The sequence below is a fragment of the Rhinolophus ferrumequinum genome, chromosome 10 (genome assembly GCF_004115265.2).
Source record: "Rhinolophus ferrumequinum isolate MPI-CBG mRhiFer1 chromosome 10, mRhiFer1_v1.p, whole genome shotgun sequence".
Classification (NCBI taxonomy): Eukaryota; Metazoa; Chordata; class Mammalia; order Chiroptera; family Rhinolophidae; genus Rhinolophus; species Rhinolophus ferrumequinum.
Window position 1 is genome coordinate 17,662,012 of NC_046293.1, and position 24,680 is coordinate 17,686,691.

A 24,680-nucleotide genomic window follows, 5' to 3' on the forward strand; every position below is an offset into this window, starting at 1 on the left:
ATAACAATAGTTAAATCAAGGCAGAAGTATTTCTTGTTCACATAAAGGAAGTCCAAAAGTAACCAGTTTGGAGTCATTATAGTGGCTCTGCAGTATCATCAGAAATCTAGGCTCTTTCTTTCTGCCCTACCTTCCTCCAGGTAACTTCATGGTCGAAAATGGCTGCTAGCACTCAAATCATTACATCCACATTCCCAGCAGCAGAAAAATGTTTTTAAAAAGGACTCACTTTCTCCATTTTAGAAAGACTTCTTTGAAGTCCCATACAAAACATCTAGTACATTCCACTGAACTTGATTACATGGCCATATCTGGCTATAAACGGAACTGAAAAATGTAGTCTTTCGTTCTCAGTGGCAATAGGCTTCTGTTACTAAATAAGAGAATGAGGAGAATGGTGTTGGATTGGTAGATATCAATCTCTGCCACATCTTTCAAAATAAAAGCAATAATGTTCTCTGTACCAACCAAAGAATGCAGAAAAGTATAAATAATAAACCTCATTCTCTCTCCAATGTTTCCTTATTCCAAGGTGTGAATTAGGGTCTAAATTTCTTCTGTGCTCATATATACACGTACTCATATGTAGGGAGTTCTTCATCTATTTTTATTTACATTAATCTTTAACTTGATTTTTCTATTTAACATGTCATAGACATCCCTCCATGTTAATACATATACTGGGGGTGCCAAAATAATGTATACAAATGGACACTTTAGTCAACATTGCTCTCTCTCTCTCTTTCTATACACACACACACACACACACACACACACACACATCTTTTTAACAGATGAATAATAATTGTTCATGGTAGGGATGTGTGCCGTATAGTCTTAATTGCTTTCCTTTTAATGGGTAGAATGGTTGTTTTCAGTGTTTTCTCACCACAATTAACACTGTAATAAATATAATACATTATAACCTTACAGACATTTTAAAATTAGATATATATAGATATATACAGATATTTTTAAATTAGTAGGCTAGATTGTTAAAATTGAGCTTTCTGGTATACGTACCTGGTTTAAATCTAAATAGATTTTTGCTAGATTATGTTCCCAAAAGTTTGCCTATTCAACAGGTCAACCAGCAACATATAAGATTACTTGTTTTCTCATACCCTAGATGTTATAATTAAAAAAAAAAACAAAAAGTTGTGAACTTAATGGGTTAGAAATGATAGCTCATTATTTGAGTTTCCATTTTTCCAAAGGTTAAGCAATATTTCATGTTTTTTGGTGACTTGTCATTTTTTTCTCTGAGTTGCTTTATTCAAATACTTTACTTTTTATTAGTGATATTAGCTCTGTATATATTTCAAATAATTTTTTCTCTCTTTCTTTTGCATTTTGCTTTTATGATTTTTTTGCTATAAAATAACTACATTTTTAAAATTTATTCAAATCTGTCACCTTTTCTTCTATGGCTTCTGGATTTTCTTACTTTAGAAAAGTCTCTTCACCCAGTGTTATTCAAATACTCTCATAAATTTTTTTCAAATACTTTAAAATCCTTAAATATGTTTATTGTGTGAATTAAGGTGTCTAAATTTGTTTATTCTCCACCCCCCCGCCACTCCCCAGCTTAACAGGGAGTCATGCCAGCACCATTTCACTGTTATTTTACCACTGATTTGAAATGTAAACTAGAGTTTATGTTACATTCCCATGTAAACTAGAATCTATTTATAGACGCAGTGTTCATTTTTTACTCATCAATGTATTTATTCTTTAGCCAATGTCTTCCTATTTGCATTCATTAGCTTTACATTAAGTTTTAGTATCTGATAAGGCAAGATCTCCTCTGTGGTCTAATTTTTCAAAATTTTCTTTGCAATTCTCCATTTATGTTCTTCCTTATAAACTTTAAATTCATTTTGCCAGTTCCTGTCACCTTCTTCCAACATAAAAGATACTCTAATCAAAATAGTATAAAGTTGTTATATATTAATTCATGAATCATTGTCATCTGAATATTAATCCTTCTCACCTAGAAATATTGTATGTATCCCAAGTCAGATATCATTTTATAGTTATTAATAAAACTTTATAATTTTTCCTATTAAAATTCTATACCATACATGTTAAATTTATGTCTATGCATTTTATAGTTTTTGTTACAATTTTAAATGGAATTTCTTCCATTTCCATTTCTTACTGGCTATTGAGAGTATGAAGAAAAGCTATGAAGTTATTTTTATAATTATTTTGTATCCAGCCATTGAAATTACTTTTTAGTTCAAATAGGATTTTTAAGGTCACTAGGATTTACTTACTATGTAATTATATAATTACATGCTATGCAAAAATGATAATCTTGTCTTTTTATTTCCAATATTTATTGAATTAATTTTATTTTATTATTACATTAGCTAGAAGCCCAAATATAATGTGATAATAGTGTGGAGAGTAGGTCTTCTTCTCTTGTTCTTGATTTTCGTAGAAATGGATCTAGCATTTAAAATTTAATATGATATTTGTTATTAATTTGCAATAAATAGCCTATCATTTTAGGTTGTTTCCTTTTATTTATACTTATTTGTTTATTAATAATGGCTATTGAATTTTATCAATAGCCATTACTGATTGAATTTATTTGTGATTATTTGTTTTTCTTCTTTGATTTGTTTATAAAAATGTTACAGTATTTTGAAAAATTGCCAAATGTTGGACAATCCTTGCCTTCCTAGCAATAATCCTGTTTCATTGTGGTGTATTATTTTATTGATAAAATTTTGGATTTGCTAATATTTTATTTTAGATATTTTTGCATTTATATGTTGGTGAAATTATTCTATAAATTCTTGTCTGTGCTATCTTTATCATGTAAGTTATGTTACCATCATAAAATTGGTTATAGATACTTGCATCTTTTTCTAATATTTAATATAGTTTGAGTAACATAGGAAAATGTGTTCTTTGAAGATAGGTAACACTTGGTTATAAAACCATCTGGTCCGATCCATTTTTAAATAGTAAATCTTTACAAATGCTTCCAATTTCTTCTTTAAATTGAGATGCTCAGTATTTACACTTCTTTTTAAATTAACTTAGAAAATTATTTCTTCTAGATTTAGTAAGAATATTCAAAATACAAGCAATAATGTTCTCTGTACCAACCAAAGAATGCAGAAAAGGGTTTTATTTTAATTTGTAGTGTTTGCTATGTTTGTGATTTTTATGCCTCATTTTCAGTTCTAACAAAATTTTTATTTTCTCTCTTTCCCTTAATATGTTTTTGCAGAGTATAACTACTTTTATTGGTGCTTTGAAAGAACCAGTTTGTAGTTTTATTTTCTTTTCTTCTCGTAACTTCTTTAGGTCAAATCTGTTGTTGTTTTTCCTTTTCTATGTGGAGGATTTAATTTAGAGTTTATTTTCAGCCTGGGACTATAGCTGTATCACATAAGTTTTTAACTTAATGTACCGGTATTTTTACTAATTTTTGAATAATTTTCAGTTTTGGTTTTAATTTGCTCATTGATTCAGGAGTTATTTAAAAGGGATTTCTTAATTTCTATGAAATTAAGATTTTCTTGTTATTGTTTTCTTTTTTTAATTAATTTTTAGTGATGTGAAATTTACATCACCTAAAATTAACCATTTTAAAGTGAACAATCCAGTGGCATTTAGTAAATTCAGAGATTGTATAATCACCACTTCTATCTAATGCCAAAACATTTTCATCACACTAAAAGGAATCCTGGTACTCATTAACTAGTTACTGCTCTGCCCACCCCTAGTGACCAATATGTTTCCTGTCTCTGTGGATTTACCTATTCTGGACATTTCATATATATGAAATCATACAATATGTGACATTTGTGGCTAGAATATTCTGTCTGATATTTATACTGAACTCTTTCTTTCTTACAATAAATAATACTCAACCATAAATAAATACACTAATTGGGAAAAAAGCATTTTTCACCTAACAGATACATTTTTAATAAAGTATTATTTTGTGCTTAATTACTTATCAGTTGGTAATATATTTTATGTTCAATTAAATCAATTGTGTAAAAGTATATTTGTACCAACAACTTAATTCCAGATATACTTTTAACACACTGCAAAGCCTTGTGGTTATAAAAAAAATGTTTTTAAAATTTCTATTTATATACCTTTTTTTATTCTTTTTGCTGCGAAAAGCTTTATTGTTTCAATTTGACCCACGGCATGAGAGAGGGCTCCAGGGTGGTTAGAAGGTTGTCTAGTTGTTACAGGGAGAGGGCTCCAGGGTGGTTAGAAGGTTGTCTAGTTGTTGCAGGAAGAGGCTCAGGCAGAAGTCCAACACCTGGGGGATGCAGAGGGGCCCCTCAAAAGCCTCTCGGCTCCAAAGGCTCCTAGTTGTGCTTGAGGGTGAGCCTCTCGAAGAGAGACTTGTCAAGCCTGGCCTGGGGGCCAGCCAGCCTGCGGAGGTTAGTCAGCTGGTCTCTCATTTTCTTGATGAGTTTCACCTTTTCGTCCAGGAAGTGGTTCTCACGGAAGTCACAGAGATGTGGGCCTGTGCAGCAGAACCCAAGGCATGTAGATCCAAAAGGGCTGGTTCAGGTTCTTTTCTACGACCATGGCGGCTTCCATGGCATCCTGAGTTTTGCCCCACTCATCTTGGGAAGGCTTCTGCAGGTCCTGGAAGAGGGTGCAGCCGCCATGTTGGTTTTGCACCTTCAAGAGATGCTGGGCACCCTCGCCCTTCTCCTCGGCAAACTTGTGGAAGAAGTGGCACACGCCCTCCAGAGCCACATTGTCGTGGTCGAAGTAGAAGCCCAGAGAGAGGTAGGTGTAGGAGGCCTGCAGATGCAGGTTGACCAGGTGGGTGATGGTGGCCTCCACGTTGATGGAATAATTCTGATGAACTTGGGAGCTCATGGTTGCTTGGCAATGAGGAGTTAAGCTCAAAAAATGGTGTTGGCTGGTTTTGGAGGCCGAGGATAGCTGAGTTGGTTCCAAAGGTTGAGACTGGAAAAAAGGTTGGAGGGTGGTCGGAGGCTGGAAGAAGGAGAGTCCTTGGGTCTGTTCCATCCAAACACCGTGGAAGCAAGAGACAGATCCGGGGGACTGCTGAGAGCACTATTTGTATATCTTTGAGGCAGAGAAATATAAGATGAAAAATTAAAAAAAAAAAAATTAAAGTCAAGGAATTACATTAAATGGGACTAGAACCCTGTGGGGCAAGTAGAATAAAAATATTTACTTAGGGAGAAAGGGAATAATGTTAAATTTTTAAGAGGATAAAGAGCTTATTTATGTCTTTAATGTATTGTGGTGGGTATCATGTCACTATGATATTTTTATTCCATCGGAAATATTTAAAATAATGAGGTTAGTTTTATTTTTGTTTTTGATGCCAACTTTTACAGAAGGCTGGAAATGACATTCTTTGCAACTATTTAAGTTTATGACAGAAAATGTTAAAAAACAGTTTGAAAATGTGTAAAGATTATCCAGAATTTTTTTTGAAGATGCATTCATCAGCTCAGGCTACCATAACAAAATACCATGAACAGGGTGTCTTAAACAAAAGAAATTTATTTCTCACAGCTCTAGATGCTGAAAATCTGAGATCAAACTACCAGACTGGTCGGGTTCTGGTTAAGAGCTATCTTCTTGGTTTGCAGATGGCAGTTTTCTCATTGTGTCATCATCTGGCAGAGAGAGACAGAGAAAAAGCTCTCTAGTGCCTCTTATAAGAACCCATCATGAGGATCTCAGCCTCATGACCTCTTCTAAATCTAATTACCTTCCAAAGGCCCCATCTCTAAATACTTTCATATTAGAGGGTAGGACTCAACATATGAATTTGGGGGGATACAATTCAGTCCATACCAAAAATGTTTGTGAACAAAATAGTTTAAGGGCCTTGTTTAGATGACCAGTTTCAGAAGAGGACAATGATCAGGAGGAAGGGACCAATGGGTCTAAGTGGTAGTGGACAGACCCTGCCTCTCCCTCTGCTTTCCCTCTCCTCCTTTGCATGGGCCTTGGCAGAAGTGGGGGAGACTTGCCCCAAGATTCTTCTCCTGGCTCTCTGCTCTCTGTGTACATTCTCTCTCTTGGTGAGCTAATCCCCTCTCAGATTCTCAGCTATTACTGTGTGCATGACTCCCAGAACCCCTCTCTGACCTTGATCTTGAGTTTCACTTCTAAACCTACCATGTATATTGAATATTAAAAATTTAATCATTGAAGGATGATAACAATTGCTTAAATTGTTATATTTCCTTCCAGTTTTTTTCTTATGCATATGTTGCGTTTTAACTAAGCCGTGAAAAGCAGAGGTCCAGGATCCAAAATGAAATTAGTCAAAATGCAAAAGAAAGCAAGTTATCGAGTAATTTAAAATTTGAAGTCTGACCCCACATTATCACTTACATTCTTAGGTCTACCAGTTCCCCCAGCCATAAATTGCCTCACAGTATGTGAAATAAGAAGGACTAGATGGTGATGGTAGTGAAAGTTTGGTAAATTTATAAAATTTTAGACTAAGTAAATTTTGGTGCGCTCTCTCTCTCTCTCTCTCTCTCTCTCTCTCTCTCTCTGTGTGTGTGTGTGTGTGAAGTTTGTTCTATGTGCACTTGCAGCTGCCATATTATACATTGATATTATGAATAATTGATCTTTAAATTTAGCAGTTCAGGGAATGGATGGTGATAAAATTGAAGACATTCCTCTAAATAGTCTATGGAAATCCATTCTATTAAAAAAAACAAAAACTTTCTTGCACAAAATGTTCCTGGACTCATCATTCTTAAAATGAAAAAGAAAGGAACTCGCCTTCTTGACATTCCTTAATGTGACTTTGAATTTTCTCTCACAGCAAGTACAAGTTCGTACTGGAAGCCTTGCAGTCTATCAATAGAACTCTGCTCACCCACCTTATTTTAAAGCTGAAGCATGTTAAGCCCTCTAAGCCTCTCCTCATAAGACATACCCTTCATCTCCCAAATTAGTCCTGGTGCCTTTGCTGGATCTCTTCCAAGACTCAGATGTTCTTTTAAGCTTCATGTCCTATCACACCATGCAGTAGGCTATAAGCAGCGAGAGTTCCTTTGCCTTAAAATCTCTTTTGATCAATGGACCTAACAATTTCCAGTCTCCGTGTCTTCTACTCTGTGCTTATATGCTTATTGGAATACCACAAAAATTTTCCTAATTCTGACGAATGTATATTACATGTACAACATTTTCAGTAAGAAATTAAAAAACGAAACAAAAAGCACAGTGTAACTTAGAAGTACCTGACTTTGACCCACCATTTCCTGTCTGCAGGTCTTCGTTTCTGCCATTTCCTTCAGTTGAAGCAGCTTTACTTTCCATCATGGTAGCTCCAAAGCTGATCCGTTTTGGAAGGATAAACTCAAAGATGACTTCCTCCACAAAGTCTTCTCTCATGTTCCAGCTGGAAATGATCTCTAAGTTCACTGAATACTTTATAACACTCTTTATATAGTAAAAACAGTCTACCTCCTATTGTTCTTATTTATGTGTCATATTGTTTAAATTAAAGATCTCAATCTGTGAGCTACATCCAGATTGCAAATTAATTTTGCTTAGCCCACAAATTGTTTCATATAAAAAATATAAAAACCACTTGAAATATGAATTTCTGGCTTCTTTTAAAAATACTGGGTCCGGGTAGAAACAATAAGCTGGAGCTCAATAAGGGCCACCTCAGTTTGTTTCTCAGGCCGCTTCGGTCATTTATGTTAACTGCCTAGCCCAGGTGGCCATTTGAATTTGCAATGCTTAGTCTAGACTGTAGTATTCTTGAAGCAGGATCTCGTCTTAATCACCTTTACAGGATGCAGCAAGCTCTTAGTAATTTGTGGCTGAAAAAAATAAGTGTGTATGGGTTGAGAGGCGAGTATTTTTTTTTAAGTGACTTTAAGGTTATGTCACAGGGATCTGACCAATTCCTGTGGTTCTCCTATTCCATCCTCACATTGCTTGAAATTATCAATAAGTATCTATTCAGCTTTGACTATGTATGAAAGCGTGGAGATACAAAACAAACAGGTGTGTCATCCTGCCCCTCCCTATAGGGGACTATATGAGGTAATAGGAAATAAGCACATGAAATAGTTTAAGAGTAAGATATCATTGTAATTTCAAGGCAGCAGAGCAAAGTGTTTAACAGATGAGACGCTGGTGTCAGATATAATTGAATTTATAGTTTGGCTCTGTACTTAGAATCTCATAATTTGGGTAAATTATTTAACCTTCTGAGCCTCAGTTTCCTCATGTTTTGCAGACCCCGTTTCAAGACCAAGATTAAGACAAGAATTGTATTTTCCCCATAGAGACATGGGAAGGTTAAATCAGCTTACAACACATGTGAAGTCCTTGGCATAGCGTCTGGACATGTTAAGTGTTCTACAGATGGAAGGGTTTATTATTGAAAGCTAAATAATCCAGAATCATCTATAGTACATCTAAGAACACCTAATCAGTATACAAAATTTACCAAACCCTATTTCCCATATTGTCTGTATTATGAGCCAGTCTGCTATCCTGTACAAAAAAATGACTGCTTACTATTCAGCGTTTACTCCTATGTGTGATTGCTGACTCTGTGTGGGTGTGCTGGACAAGATCAGTTTGTCACCGTGAGTCTTTTCACACTGGACATGTAAAGGCCAGCCCTGGGTCTGCAGCTGCAGCTGCTATTTGCAGCGCCAGGGCCTCTGAGATGGGATTCTGGGGCTCAGATTTATTTTCTTCCCTGTGCCTTTGTTTAAAAGACGCTGGTCCTGCTCAGCTGCCCTGACTGTTGCTACTGTCCTGTAATGCCCTCATTTTGCCTCCCTGGTTGAAGGTGTGCTTCACCCACAATTGTCTCCCAGAAAATTCAGGGAGGTCACCACCATCATTTAGTGAACACAGTGTCCTGGGCATCCTCCTAAGCATTTTACATGTATTATCTCATTTAATTTCTATAAAATGCTATGAGATGGCTACCATTGTTATCCCTTATCTTAAGAGATGAAGAAACTGAGGTACAAGGAGGTTAAATAATTTTCCAAAGCTCACAGTTGGTAAAAAGGTGGACCCAGTATTGGAAAGCAAGTGTTTGCCAGAATCCATGGTCTTAACAATTACACTCTACTTCCTCTATTAAATTTAGGTGAATATCTTTCCTTGGAAAACACTCTTCCAACCCTGAGTTGTTGGTTGCCCTTTTAGCATGACAAAGAGGACCACAAAATGGCTTCCTCTATAGTAGGGGTGTCCAAACTTTTTTCAATGTTTTTTACCAAGGGCCATATGGGGTAAAATACACAAACAGCCGGGCCACTCACTCGAGGTGAAGTACGTATTGCCTCACCTGGTTTATGTAAGTAAACTAAATATATTTTTGGAATTTGCTACAAGCCAATTAACAATGGATTGCGGACCGCACTTGGCCCGCGGGCCGCAGTTTTGACACCCCTGCTCTATACGCTCTGTCCACAGATCTCCATAGTGCCACCTGCAACACTACTTTAAAGACTTTGAATCACCTTTGGGTTAAGTGAGGAAAACGCAGGCATCAATGAACAAAGTCTGTAGTGGACTTTCAAAATGCATATCTATTGATTATGAAGGAAAGATCCACAAGTAAAGTCTTATTGCTTAATTTTGAGATATGTATCAATAGAATGATTTCATGAGTTAGGACAAATCAGATAAAGTCATTAAGTATCCTTTAAAACATTCCTGAAACATATTATCCTTAGTTTCCATCAAGCAAAATAGAGAAACATTTTCATATTTTAGAACTTCGTCAGGTTCAAAGCCGTATGAGTTAAGTGGGAAAAAACATTTATGTATTTTAAAACGCTGTTACAACCAAAAGTCTTTAGATACGAGAAACCTATGCGCATATCTTAAGCGCTGAAGAAACATGAAATGAAAGCAAGTGATCAGCGTGGTTCTGAGTTGTGGACACTTGACAATGGCTAGAAAACGGGGTCATGCAAGTTAGAGGACAACCTCCTTCCAAGTTTCAAAACCCAAAACACAGTGACGAGAAGAAGGAGCTCAGGTTGCCAGTGGAGTTGGGAGAAGAACAACTAAATATTGGAGCCCGAGGGATCAAATCTGGACCAAATCTCTGGTCTGAAATGACCACCATTAACTGGAATAGAATCTGTCTTGATTGCAAAAGGACAACCTCAGTTCACTACCAGTGTAATCATCTTCATTAAGTGAGTGTGACTTTTTTTTTGAAAAACTGGGAAGATTTAGAACTAAGTGTAGAAAAGTTTCAGAGAATCAAAACCATGGTATTAATATATATATATATATATATATATATATATATATATATATATATATATATATATTATTTTTTTTAATTAAAATTGATTGGGGTGACAATGGTTAGCAAAATTGCACAGGTTTCAGGTAAACAATTCTGTAATACATCATCTATCTATCACATTGTGTGTTCACCACCCAGAGTCATATTAATATTTGGCAGTAAAATATTTTAAAAGAAAACCAAATATTTCAAATTTATAAAATCTGGCCTATTAGAGTGGTGTGCCATTTAGATACTAGGACAACCAACTTGGAAATATGCTTGGCAATGTTTACAAAAGCTGAAATTGACCCAGCAATTCCACTCCTAGGTATAATATCTAACAGAAATGTATTCTTATGCACTTGATAAGATAAGTAACAGCAGTGTTTGTAATACCAGAAAACTGGAAACAATCCAATTGTTCATCAGTATACCACAATGGACAAATTGTGGTATATTCCCACAAGGGAACATTAGGTAGCAATGAGAATAAATGATATGGATGAATCTCACACACCTAATGCTAAAACAAAAGCTGCTAGACACAGAGAGAACATACTATATACTTCCATCTTATGAAGAACAAAATAGGCAAAGCTATCCTATGTGGTTAAAAGTCGTAATATTCTGCTTCTCAATTTAGATGCTGCTTATACCAATATATTGGGTTTGTGAAAATGAATTGTATAGCTATATGAACTTTTCCATATGCATATTATACTTCAATAACATTTTCTAATTGGAAACAATAAAATAAAGTATTGTAGCTATGGAAAAAATCGACTTGACAGGATATGCTCTGCTTCAAAATAATACAGAATAGCAAGAAACTAATCAAAATGATTAGCCATCAGTTGACAGCTGTTAAACCTCGAGGATGGATTAAAATACCTATAGAATGAAGATTCATTAAAATATTCTTATGTTTAAAATTTTTGGTTATTAAAAAAAAACAGGAGAAAAAAACGTCTTATCTATCTCACTCTAATTATAACTGGAAAGAGGCTACCTTGAGGAAACAAAAAAATCACCCTTTCCCCCATTCTCCTAATGTGAAAAATTCGGAAAATAAAAGTTTAGTTAAAACCCCTTTATCCAACATGGTAAAATCGTAGGTTAATCAACAAATCTGATAATTTTAAAAAATCATGTGTACTAATATTTTAATGTATATTGAGTCATTGATATTTTGATGTAAGACCAAGGCTTTTTCCTTATTAGATATGCTGATTATATTCTTACTGGTATTACATAAATGACATCATATGATTTCCATTCTTTGTCTATCAAATGCATAGCCAAAACTTAAAATCATTTAAAAATCAAAATGTACCTAGAATTTTTCTAGCTTTTTACCATTTTCTAAGTCTTTAGTTAGTTGTTTCACCACACCTACTTTGACTATTTTTTTGCAATTTGAATTTATTTAGGCATTCAGCTTAGTGTTTATAGAAACAACTCTCCACATTCATATTTTATCTGTTTACTTAATATTTAATTAAATTTCAATTACAAGTCTTACTGGCATAAACAGGTTTGGGAACAAACAATACTCTTGATCAGGCTATAACTCAACTGGTAGGAGAAGTAAGCCTGTGTACTTAAGAGTATTTCAGGGTGCTAAGGGCAGCAGTCAGTATGTTTGTTTTAGAGGGAGTAAAGAGAGGTGGTTAATTTTGCCAGTCAGTTAAGTGGAGGTGGATAAAGAAAATTAAGATAATAATATCTATTATTTCTTGAGTACTAAGCCTGAGTCAAACACGATGCTGAGCATTTTGCATACATTATTCCATTTTATCCTTACATTCTGTATACAATTTTCCATGTAATTCTTGTAATAGCCCTGAAAATTATCATCAGCACTTCACAGATGAAAAAAACAAGTTTCAGAGAAGTTGGGAAGAATGATAAGATGCTATCCCATTTATCTAAACTAGGAAGACTCCATTTGACCACAAATGCCCTTCATTTGAAAGTTGCACAGCCTCGAATCGTCATTAGGGCTCACTAAGGGGGGAAGGGCAAATACAGGAGGAAGCCAACTGTTCAGCTTCATCCTTTCTTAGGAATCTGGCTCTGAAAGAAGAAAAAGACATGGGTAAGCACAGCACCATAAATAGTAGCCATAAAGCACCCTCAGCAAGAAAAGTTTGCTTTCTTTAAATAATTTCTGCGGGTATCTTTGGTCCTTTACATAAGTCAGATTCTCTTCTCTCCCCAACTGTCTTGGTTATATCATTAGCATAGCCCAGTTAGCCCTTTCTGAGGAAGGGGGAAAAAAACTTCAAAATCTAACCAGATACTTGGAAGTTGCTCTGAGAATATGAAATGGAAATTTTCTTTTAGATTTAAACAGATGATTGGCCAACCTGCTGCACGTCAGAATCTCCTGGGGACTTTGAAAACAAAAACCCAGCAACCCATGCAGGGCCTTTCATTGCCTTGCCCAAGCCCACATTTAGATTTCATTGGGATGGGTGGGATGGCGCTCAAGCATCAATATGTTTTTAATTAAAGTTCCCCCACCTGGTTAAATGTACATCCAGAGTTGTAACTGTAGATCTTAACAGTCAGGTTTTTAAGGACTGAGTGGCTGTCATTGACTGGTTCAGAGGAACAATTCCTATAAGCGTAGCTTATTTTATACAATGGAGGTATTATTATTTTTTCTTTTTTTAAATCGAAAGATGTTTGACCTATAGCATTGTGTAAATTTACATGTTGATTTGATACAATTATATATTATAACATGATTTTCTTTGTTGCAATAATTAGCACCTCCATCATGTCATGGAATTATCATTTCTTTTCAGTGGTTAAAATAATTAGGACCTAGTCTCTTAGCAAGTTTGGTGTTTATAATGCAGTTTTGTTGTCTATATTCACTACGTGTATTCTGGTGCATTAACACTCTAGGGCTTATTTATTATACTACTCGCTGCAAGTTTGTACCATTCATGTCTTTCCTATCTTCCCACCTCCTGACCTATGGTAACCACCATTTTATTCTCGGTTTTTACAAATTTGGCTTTTTTTAGATTGTACACATAAGTGCCATCAGACAGTATTTGTCTTTTTCTAACTTATCTCATGAGAAAGAAGGACATCCTGTCATTTGTGACAACATGGATGGACCTCGAGGACATTATGTTAAGGAGAGGTATTTTTGAAAGGCTGCTCTAACTATTCTTATAGGACATCATCTCACCCATTACCTTTATAATCACACAAGCCCTAGTCTTTCACTTGTGGTTGCTCATCAACACTTCAGCTTGTCAAGTAGCTAATGCTCTAATAACTGTCACTAAATACACCAAGAAACCTGATATAAAAGGAATCCTGTAGTGAACAGTTTTGTGATTATTTTTAAAAAGCTTAATACTGAACTGAGTATAAAGGGTTATATTCTGTTTATAAGTCACTTTTCTTGGCCATTTCCTACTAAAATGATTGTTTATCTTTCCTTTAAAATCTTAAGCTAAGGTGGAATTTTAGGGCTATATCAGGCTTAGGCTGGACAAAAAGATCTAAAAGTACAATGTTATAGTTAAAAACAATGGGGTTTGCGTAAATATGGAAGCAAACAATTCTATACTTAAGAATTTTTTTAAGTTGAAAATTTACCACTTACCCCCCCCCCATGTCAATATCGTGTTATTCAGGGGGAGGGGGTCAAACTAATGATGTATCCAGCTAGCTTAGAACCAAACCAAGATATTTTTGTATTTTACTGGTCCATCCATGTCACCTAATTGTTTATGAAATATTCTATTAAAAAAGACCCTCACTTTACGTTCTCTCTCTGAGTTTGAAAGGGAAAGGGGAGGAGGGGAAAAAGAAAATCTGGATACTCTTTAAGGACTATACTTTTGCAGGCTGTGGTGATGATAAGCAAACCCTGTATATCATACTATTAAATTATCCCCAGGGACCCCAATGTGGAATTTTCACAGTGCTACATGGCGGAATTGGCCTAATATAATACTTTTTGTCATTTTTTTTCCTTTTCTACCAAACCCAAAAGCTCATCGTTCTTATCTAGTCTGACAAAATCATGTGCTAGAATTGTTCTTTAAGAGAGGCAAGAGCTCTGTCATGGCATTTCCATTTTTATAGAAAAAGGCAAATCATGAATTTCCAGTTCTCTCCCATATTTCTCTTGAAGGTTTATTCAAGGTCATACTAAAGCTTTTTGTTTGTTTGTTTGTTTTTTTTTAGAAAAAAATTACATTCCCTTTGATCAAAATGTTTTTTAAGGAAAGTAAAATATTAAACTCATACATTGAGCTTTTCTGATATATATTTTTAAAAAAACTGTCACTGACATAAAACAAAATGACATGTCATCACATTTTTAAAAATCGTAGTTTACTGTTCCTTCCTTCCTCCATGGCCATTTTAAACATGTATATTTATAGGGTTGATGAAATAGATACTTTATATATATTTATCCTATCAACTCTACATACTTAAGGAGATTTATAGGGTCATTTTCCTAGGCGTAATTGACTGAAATCACTCTCAAAATGTGTCCTTAGCATCCCTGTAACTCCATGTTCCCCTGTATAAACCGAGTAAATTTGAGCAACACATGAGTCTGATATTTTCTGAGAGAAGAGAGGCAATTCTGCAGATTTAGAAAAAGTTTTCCCCTCCAGAATGTCCCAGTTTCTAAAGACAGAGAAATAGAGACACTGGTTGAGAGGCCCTCCTATGGGGGAAGATTCTTCATCCCAAAATAAACTCTTCCTGCTCAAGTTAGAGCCTCTGGCTTAAAGTCTCAGAGTCCTGGAACCAGAACAATACAAACATGGGATAAGCGGAATGAGACAGGAGCATTTGTACGTGATGTGATCATTGCTTGGTTAGTGCAGGCTCAGTGACATGCTGGGAATGCATTGCAGTCAGAGGGCATTTTAGTCAACATAAAGGAAGACTAGGTGCCATCTACTGGTGAAGAAACTGAAAAAAAGTCACGACTTTTCCATTTTTCCAACAAAACTTAGTGTATTTTCAGACAATGAGGTCGCAGGAGCTGGTTGGAGGACACACAAATCATTATCCTGTGGTCATGATAAGCTGGAAAGGCTGTCTAACCCATTCCCCAGCCTGACTGGCAAACTTAGATTTCCATTTGTAAAACTCTATGCATAAGATGGTAAAGATTATGTAAAAGGATGTTTAGCGTTGCATTGTTTGCAATTACTAAGAAAATGAGGCAAGTTCCAGTAAGGGGAGTCTGATTAAATACACACACACACACACACACACACACACACACACACACACACACAAGGTCTGACAATTAAGTTTCGAACTTGCGACAGTGATATTGCTAACCTTTTTTTTGATGTCAAAGGGATTATTCCATATGAATTTGTAACAACTGGACAAACAGTTAACCAAGTTTACTATTTGGAAGTGCTGAAAAGGCTGCATGAAAAAGTTAGACGACCTGAACTTTTCGCCAACAATTAATGGCTCTTGCATCATGACAGTGCACCAGCTCACATGGCACTGTCTGTGAGGGAGTTTTTAGCCAGTAAACTAATAACTGTATTGGAACACCCTCCCTATTCACTTGATCTGGCCCCTGATGACTTCTTTCTTTACTCGAAGATAAAGGAAATATTGAAAGGAAGACATTTTGATGACATTCAGGACATCAAGGGTAATACGACGACAGCTCTGATGGTCATTCCAGAAAAAGAGTTCCAAAATTGCTTTGAAGGGTGGACTAGGCACTGTTGTCGGTGCATAGCTTTTCAAGGGGAGTACTTCAAATGTGACCGTAGTGATATTCAGCAATGAGGTATGTAGCACTTTTTCTAGGATGAGTTAGCTAACTTAATTGTCCAACCTTCATATTTACTACACAATGAAATTGCACATACAAAGAAGCTTACCACCATCAAAAAGAAAGTAGACTTATGCATATTGATGTGGAGCAATATGGTTGAGATATGTCAGAGGATAAAAGCAAGTTGCAGAACCGTCTTATAATATGATCCTGTTTTGTAAGTAATAAAAATAATATGGAAGATTATTCATTCAAGTAGTAACAGTTTTCATTCTTTTATACCACGTACTATTTATAACCAGGATAAAAGGAAGCCAACACAAATAAGTTTTAAAGGAAAATTTAAAAAATTGCAAACTTGGTTATGTAATATTTTATTATTTAAATTTTATATATTTTTAAAATAAAAAAATGGTTTATATCCTTTTAAAAAACTTTGGTTTATATATACACTTCCTTTTCTAGGAATTTATTCTACAAAAAAAAAACAACAACACTTGCATGAAAATACCAAAGATTGTGTATAGATACAGAAAATATAAGGAAAAGCTATAGAAACAGAGGGAAAAAAATCCCACATGATCTACGAAAGAAAAAATAAAGCACCTGAAATTCCATTACCCAAGTGTTCAATGTTATTTCCTTCCTTTTAGTGTCAGTTTAAAATATATGTCTATACACATATATTTTATGTGCTGTTTTTCCATGTCACATGACTGTAACTCTAGAAACTGCCCAGTTTTGGGGGTGGCTCATTAGCTCAGTTGGTTAGAGTGTGGCGCTCATAATACCAAGGTTGCCGGTTCGATCCCCACATGGGCCACTGTGAGCTGTGCCCTCCTTAGAAAAAAATAAGTAAACTTAAAAAAAAAAAAGAAAGAAACTGCCCAGTTTTAAAGAATGTCTTTTTCATTTCCTATGCTACATCTTGAGGTAATTTAAAACAAAATGTTGGCAGTTTTACCCTCTCATCTCTTTGTTAACCTAATTGAAATATTGTTTTCATACTGTCACCATGGATAAAACTCCAGCATCTCCCAAAACAGAAACCAAGGAAACGATCAGATTTCTTTAATGCTCCACTCAGCACAATAACTTGGCTGATGGGATAAATACATGCTGAGCAGAGTGGCACACATGGCCTTCTGAGTAAAGGGCCGGGTGATATGATCACCATTCTTGCAAAATCTCACAAATTAAGAAAATGAGATCCTTTGGTGAAATAAAACCGACAGGGAAGATTGACTTAATCTGATTCAAATCTGAGTGAAGAACAGTGTAAGCCACTAGGAAAACTTATCTATTAATAGAAGACAAGTCCTTGATTAAGTCCAGCTTATGTACTTCTCTCTTTAACTGACAGGGAGACTCCTAGAGGATTCGGAAAAGCAAAAAGAAGGGGTGTATGCACCTCTGAGTGTTGACGGAAAATTTTATTCAAGTGCTTGGTGTGCCTAAGAAAGGAGGAAAGAACGACTGGGATGACAATGATGACAGGTCAAAGGCTTGAGGGTTTTGCTACGTGAGGCCCTACTGTATTACACTCAGAGTTATTTTGGGATAGTCACAAGAGTACTTGAACCCTGAACAAAGAACCTCTCCTTGCCTTATCCTATTGCAGATGAGAGTAAAGTGTTTCAAGTGCCCAGAATTTGAAGCAACTGTGAAACACCAACCAAAAAAAAGGATAGTGAGTGGGGCTCTTTTCCATTCTTTTGATCTGTCTTTCTCGAACCCCTCCCCCCACCCCCCAGCATTCCCAAACTTGTTTCGTCCTGTTTTCCCGTAGTATTTATAATAGCTTGCTTCGGGCACCATTTGATAGGACTGATGCAGCCTGGTGGGCATCTGATATTACTGATGACAGGTACTGTATGAAACTGCATAACCCTAGTTACACTTGGTCACAGCACTGCTCTGGGTGCTGGTGGGAGTTGCATTTAGAAAAGGAACAATAGCAATACCAAGCATACGAGCCCAAAGTTAGTCTGCAGATAGGCAATTCAGAAATATTCAAGCCTTTCTTATGACAGATATAGGAGAGTAAGTTTTAAGTAATAATGCAGAAAAAAGCACTTTAAAAAAAGAATAAACAAGCTATACTGTGGTTAGTTGGATAATATTAACTTCCCTCCAAGTTCAACATTACTCAGTATCTCTTCTGGAAAACATCTCTCTGACAAGTTAAGACATCCTTCCCAAGCCCTGTCTTAGATTAGTGCCTTCATTTCATTGGCCTGAACTTGACTACAGTCCCAAATGAATAAGGATCTTTCATTTCAGCAATAGACTTCCAGGGCAATTATAAATATAGGCTCAAACTGCCTTAGTCATAAGGTTAGGTTTTAATTTCTGATATACAAAGTGCTAATGGTTCCAGTGAATACCTGGCTAAATCTGCAGTGCTCTCTTTGCTTGTAATAAACATATTATGATTGTATTATCCAACATAATAACAACTAAGTCAAATAAAAATTTCTACCACTCCTTTGCTTTCTTTCCTCATCCCATTCAGATTTAATCATAGTGCTCACGTTCTATATCATCAAAAGGTTTAATATAGGAAGAAAACTATTCTCAACTCTCCATCACAAGACGGCTAATGTAATATTACTGGTTACTATTTACTAAGTACAATAATCCTATATGATAGATAGTATTATTATTCTCATTTTACAGATGAAGGAACCCAGGAAGAAAAATTTCAGTATTTTGCCCAAGGTTACACGGCTAGTAAGTGGTAGAGATAAGATCTGACTCTAGATTGTCAGGCTCTAAGTCCATATTTGGAAACTGTAGAAAATATAAGCCAACTAACACCCTCTGTTTCTCATTTTATCTATCCCACTCAGCAGTAACCTTGTTCATATGTTTTGAGTACAATCCAGTAATGTGTTTGTTTCTGATTTGACTCTTCAATAATTCACTTTCACACATGGCATTTAAACATTTAGGGCAGCCAGATGGCTCAGTTGGTTAGAGTGCGAGCTCTCAATAACAAGGCTGCCCATTCAATTCCTGCATAGGATGGTGGGCTGCACCCCCTGCAACTAAAGATTAAAAAACGGTGACTGGACTTGGAGCTGAGCTGCACCCTCCACAACTAGATTGAAGGACAACGACTTGGAGCCGATGGGCCCTGGAGAAACACACTGTTCCCCAATATTCCCCAATAAAATTTATTAAAAAATAAATGAAAAATGAAGTATAAAAAACAAACAAACAAAAAACATTTAAACTGAACATCTTCAAAGACATCAGGTTATTTTATACCCATGAATAAAATTCATTTATCAACTGTACAAATTCTGCCCCACTATTAACATATAATAGCCATATCAATAGACTATAAATGATATTTTAAGTTACAACCAGATGGTGAGGTTACCCCTTCCTCCACTCTATCCTGGCAAACCCACCTGTGGTTACTCCTTTCACGTGTCTTTCCACTCCTTAGTTCTCCTCTTACATTTGACTCTGACACATTCTTTTCTGCAGGTTGCCAAACGTCCTTGTGATGGGACAGAAAAACAACAACAAAAGTCATGTAAGAGTATCCACAGCTTTCCTTTCCTCTCTGTCCTGCCAAAGAGAATTCTCCTTCTTCCCAAAGCTCAAAAGAGGAAGGATTCTCGCTTGATGGAAGCAAAACTAGGTCAATTCAAAGATGAGGAAACTGTGGTCAAAGAGGTTGTTTTCCCCAAAGTTCATGTTACTATTCAGTGATAGTGCCAAGATTCTGAATCTAAATATTGTAGGCATTACATCTTATTAATGCTTGTATCCCCACAGCATGGTGCTAAGCAAGTACTAGGTGCTTGGTCAAAATTTGTTGTATGAATGAAGTGCTTAGGAGAAAAAGAGGGAAGGAAAGAAAGGAAAACGATATCAAGTGGCATATATTACTATGTTTGAGTTCACGGAAGGTAGAGAAGAAATTAGGTGAAATTACAGCATTGTCGTAGTTCTTCTTGTGCCTGTTGTAACGAGAACTCTTTCGATGACATCTGAACATGACCTAAGCTTATATTTAATTCTGTGTTAGAGTTGGTTGTTTAATAGTGAGGTGCTGAATTGAATTGTACTTCAATGTCACCGAATACGCAATTCTCTCTCTCTGTTTTCTTTCACCGTGCATTTTGCCAACCAACAGGATGTCTATGATTTAGTAATGACTGCAGGATGAAAGAGAAACAAAAATGGGTAGGGATGATAGTCTCGTCGGGGATGTCACATTGTAGAACCAAGTAGTTACGGTACAGGACGGTAGGTGCTCTGGCGGAGAAATGTACCTGGTGCTGTGCACGGTGGACCGTTATTCCATCTTCTACGGAAAGAAGAGAAGAGAATGGTCAGGGAAATTTTTCCAGAGGAACCTTGTGGGTGTGTGAAGGACATTCCCAACAGAGAAAGCAACCGGGACAAGAGCATGGAGGTGGTCACATCGTGCAGAGTTCAGAGATTGGCAGGAGGATTGGTGGAGCTGGTGCAAGGGTGCATGGTAGGGCTCTGCCCAGTGCCAGGAATAGAGACCTACAAGGAGTCTGAGCCAGATGCTGAGGGGCCTTGTCTGCTCTGCTAAGGAACCTAGACTTCCTCTTTTTATTACTCACCGGGCTTATATAGTTTTCCTGCATAAGTGGACAGTATCCTTGCTCTCCAGTCTCCATCTAAGTGAACCTGCTCCAAATGCCTCTGTCTGTCTGGACCTTGGTCCTTCTGGCAAGACATTCTAGAAGTCTCTGTATTTTTGTAAGACTGTAACTGCCAGCCACAAGCTCGGTGAGCAGCCTAGGGACTCTGGGGATATTCTGGGATGTGTGTGTGTGAGTGTGTGTGTATGTGTGTGTGTGTGTGTGTATGAGAGAGAGAGAAAGAGAATGGGAAAGGACATAATAAAATTTGTCCCGAGCACGCCACAAAACATTATTTTTATTGTCAAAGAATAGACCCTTAAGCAGTTTTGTTTCTTGGATTTGCGTTTCATATTGTACATGTATTAATATTGAAGTTATTATATAATTAACCAACTTTAAAGTAAAAGATCAATAAAATTAATGAGGCAAATAATTCTATGTTAAAATACCAACTACTGGCATTTACAAACCATTTTGACCTTTTGATTTTAATAACTGTAAATAACTTTTACCTAATTAATGTAAAGCACACATCTTGTTCTGTTTTTTTCGCTTAGCAATATCTCATGTAGAGTTCTCCATCCATCTATTCACTCACTCATTCATTTTATTATGAAGCAGTAGTAGTAAACATAATGATATGCATATCTCATCTAACCCTCAGAGGAAATCTGTGTTAGATACTGTGGTTATCCCCATTTCAAATTGAGGAAACGAAAGCTCAAAGACGTTAAGTGACATGCTTCAAGTCATACAACCAGCAAGTAAAAGAGCCAGAACTCAAACACAGACCCCACAGGTACCTGGTTTGGTGTTGATTATTCTATTGCAGTGTACTTAGTACATTATAATTTGCTTAATGTACTAAGTCCATAGCAATAGTGTTTGGCTATGTGGGTTTTCTATAGCACTGCTGAAGAAAAATTCGTATGACTTTTTTTTAGGAGAAGAGGGGGTCATCGAGAGGGGAGAGGTATCTATTTCTTCTAGATATGTTCCCGAAGTGAGTATCATTCATTTTTGGAACCTTGTTTATGCTGTTCTGATCCTTTCCACAATGATTCCATTGATTTTTCAAGACCCTAATTTTCTGTTAACCTATCTGCTTCTCAACAATCTTGCCAGCACTGAGGTTTATTTTATTTTGATACCTCAAAAGAAATGCGTGCTTTTTGCTATAAGCCAAACCATACAATGAACAAGCATTCTCCCCTGCAGTACCCTCTCCACTACAAATCTCACCATGCTCCCCCAACCTCAAGGTAACTAATGGTAACAGTTGAAGTATGTCCTTCATACCTTTCTCTAACTCATATAAATGTATCTGTACAGATGTAATATTTTCACTCTCCTTTTTTTACTTGAATGGATTAAACTATACACATGACAGGGCAACTCGTTAGTTTCTTTCACTATACCATGACTATTACTCAAAGTCAACACATACAGAACTAATTCATTAGTTTTACTAGTATGGATATACCACAAATTTTCCATTTTTTTTCTTATTAATGGAATTAATGTTTTTGCCCAAATAATTCCACAGTAAACATCCTTGTATAACTATCCTTATATTCTGGTGATTTTGTTTATTCAGGACAGAAAAAACAAAAGGATATGTATATTTTTAATTTTAAGGTATAATGCTACATTTATTTCCCCCAAAGTTGTAGTAACTCACATTTCTAACAGCAATGTATGGCAATGTCTATTCCCCATCTACTTGTCAACACTGAATATTGTTGCTCTTTTTCATATTTCCCCAAATATTTTCCCCAAAAATAATATTTCACTGTTTTAATATGCGTTTCCCTGATTACCAATGAAGTGAAGTATCTTTTCATATATTTATTTTGTTTATTAGCCCTTTATGGAATTTTCTCTTCTATAAATCCATTTTTATTTATAAATACTTTATTATGTGTTGCTCTATTTGCAAATCCATGCATAAGAAACAGCAATCTTTATAAACTGGTAAATGTAGAAGTGCTTATTTCAGGTGGAGAGAAGAATTGTATAGAGGGATTGATTGTGAGGTGTGTATTATTTTAAAAGTTTTGTTAATCTAATTACTACACACACACACACACACACACTACACACACACACATACACTGAGTTGTTCCTACCTTCTCCTCTTTATTTTTACTCTCTACTCTGCTTTTCTCTTTCTCTGCAGCAGACCCTCTTGGTGTCCTACCCACGTTCCCTGAGCATTAACCATTGCAGTACATGCCTGCAAGAGTCATCTCCACTAACGGGCTTTTTCTCAGTCAGGCTGGGAATTACAGAAGTACCTTAGCTTCCTCCCCTCTTAGTTTCCTCCCCTCTGGGGAAGGGAGATTATTTTGAGATGATTTTGAGATGTCTTTCATATGGTCATCCAGAGTTCCCCACAGGATTGTCTCAGGTGCTCAGTAACACACCTTCATTGGCCTCCTTCGCCTCCCTGTCTCTTTCCCCACTTTTCTTTTCTTTTTAAGATTTTATTGGAGAAGGGGAACAGGACTTTATTGGGGAACAGTGTGTACTTCCGGGACTTTTCCAAGTCAAGTTGTTCTTTCGATCTTAGTTGTGGAGGGCGCAGCTCAGCTCCAGGTCCAGTTGCCATTGCTTGTTGTAGGGGGCGCAGCCCACCATCCCTTGCGGGAGTCCAGGAATTGAACTGGCAACCTTGGGGTTAAGAGCCGGTGCTCCAACCAACTGAGCCATCTGGCCACCTGGGAGCTGAGCGGCAGCTCATTGACTTAATTCTAGTTGTGGAGGGCGCAGCCCACTGGTCCATGTGGGAATTGAACCGGCAGCCCCCGTTGCCCAGAGCTCGCACTTTAACCAACTGAGCCACCGGTCTGCCCCCGCCCCACTTCTTTATTGGTGCTTCCTCTGGAAAGATCTGGAAAGACTTTTACCTAGGCCCTTTGTGGACTGCTGGATACACTTTGGTGAAAAAGACATGCAAGTTTCCTCTCCAGGCGAGCTCAGTCTTATGATTCTCCATTTCTTTGCTTCTGAATTTGTTGAAGAGCATCAGCAAGTGCAGGTTGCTGAAATCGAATGCTTCAGAGCCCAACATCATTCATAAGGAGGTCTGACATTCAGACAGTGTTGGAATGAACTCAGAGGAGCAGAAAACTTGGAATCCGCTGCTTCCTCCATTCTTTATTAGGAATCTGACATGAACTTCTCTAAGGTGACACGTTTCTATAATGTATCCCAACTGTTTACATTTCCCACACCAGCCCTACTCCATCCCCATCTCCCAGTTAGGAACCCAACCCAACTGATACGAAAATTCTAAGCCACAGGAGATCTCAAAGCACAATGTTGATCTTTATACCATGTCCTGTTTAATGGATTGTCAAGCTCCCCCTCGACACACACACACGCACACACACGTGCACGCACACACACTATCTCAATGAAGAGACAGAGTAAAAGTTCAGGAAACTCCTCTTGATATGTGAGTTGCTATGGTGATGGGAGAGCACTGGAATTGAGAGGTGCCTACAGAAGTTATTGTATCTGAGGCTTAAGTAATTTTCATGAACAGCTTCCTCTCTAAGTCAGGCTTGAACAGGAGCATCACTGGGTTCCCTTGGCTTGTGGCAGGTGATTGCCACACAGTGGGGAACACAGACACAGTACCTGCCTGCCAGGAGGTGATGGTAGAATGAGGCCCCTTTATTAGCAAGTAGACACATTCGTAGAATAAATAGTATGAAGAAAAAAACGGGCTATAAGAAGAATTATATTTATTTACCGGGGATACCAAAAAAATGTATCCACATGACTTGTATTCATCTTTTGTTATTGGTATATATTGAGTATTACAATTATAATGCAGTTTTTTTATTTCTTAAAATGTGTGTGTGTGTGTATGTATATATATATATTTTAGCATCCTCTGTATTTACATCTTATAGCTGTGATAACATGAAAGGGAAAAACAGAG

General features: G+C 36.6%; 1 non-coding gene and 1 pseudogene across 1 annotated transcript; one reads left to right on the plus strand and one right to left on the minus strand.

Moving 5' to 3' along the window:
* Nucleotides 1–4,349: 4,349 nt before the first annotated feature.
* Nucleotides 4,350–4,875, minus strand: LOC117029059 (ferritin light chain-like; annotated as a pseudogene).
* An 11,965-nt stretch (nucleotides 4,876–16,840) lies between these two features.
* TRNAM-CAU (transfer RNA methionine (anticodon CAU)) lies at nucleotides 16,841–16,914 on the plus strand. The gene has a single exon. It is a non-coding gene; the product is annotated as a tRNA-Met (tRNA).
* The last annotated feature ends 7,766 nt before the right edge of the window (nucleotides 16,915–24,680 follow it).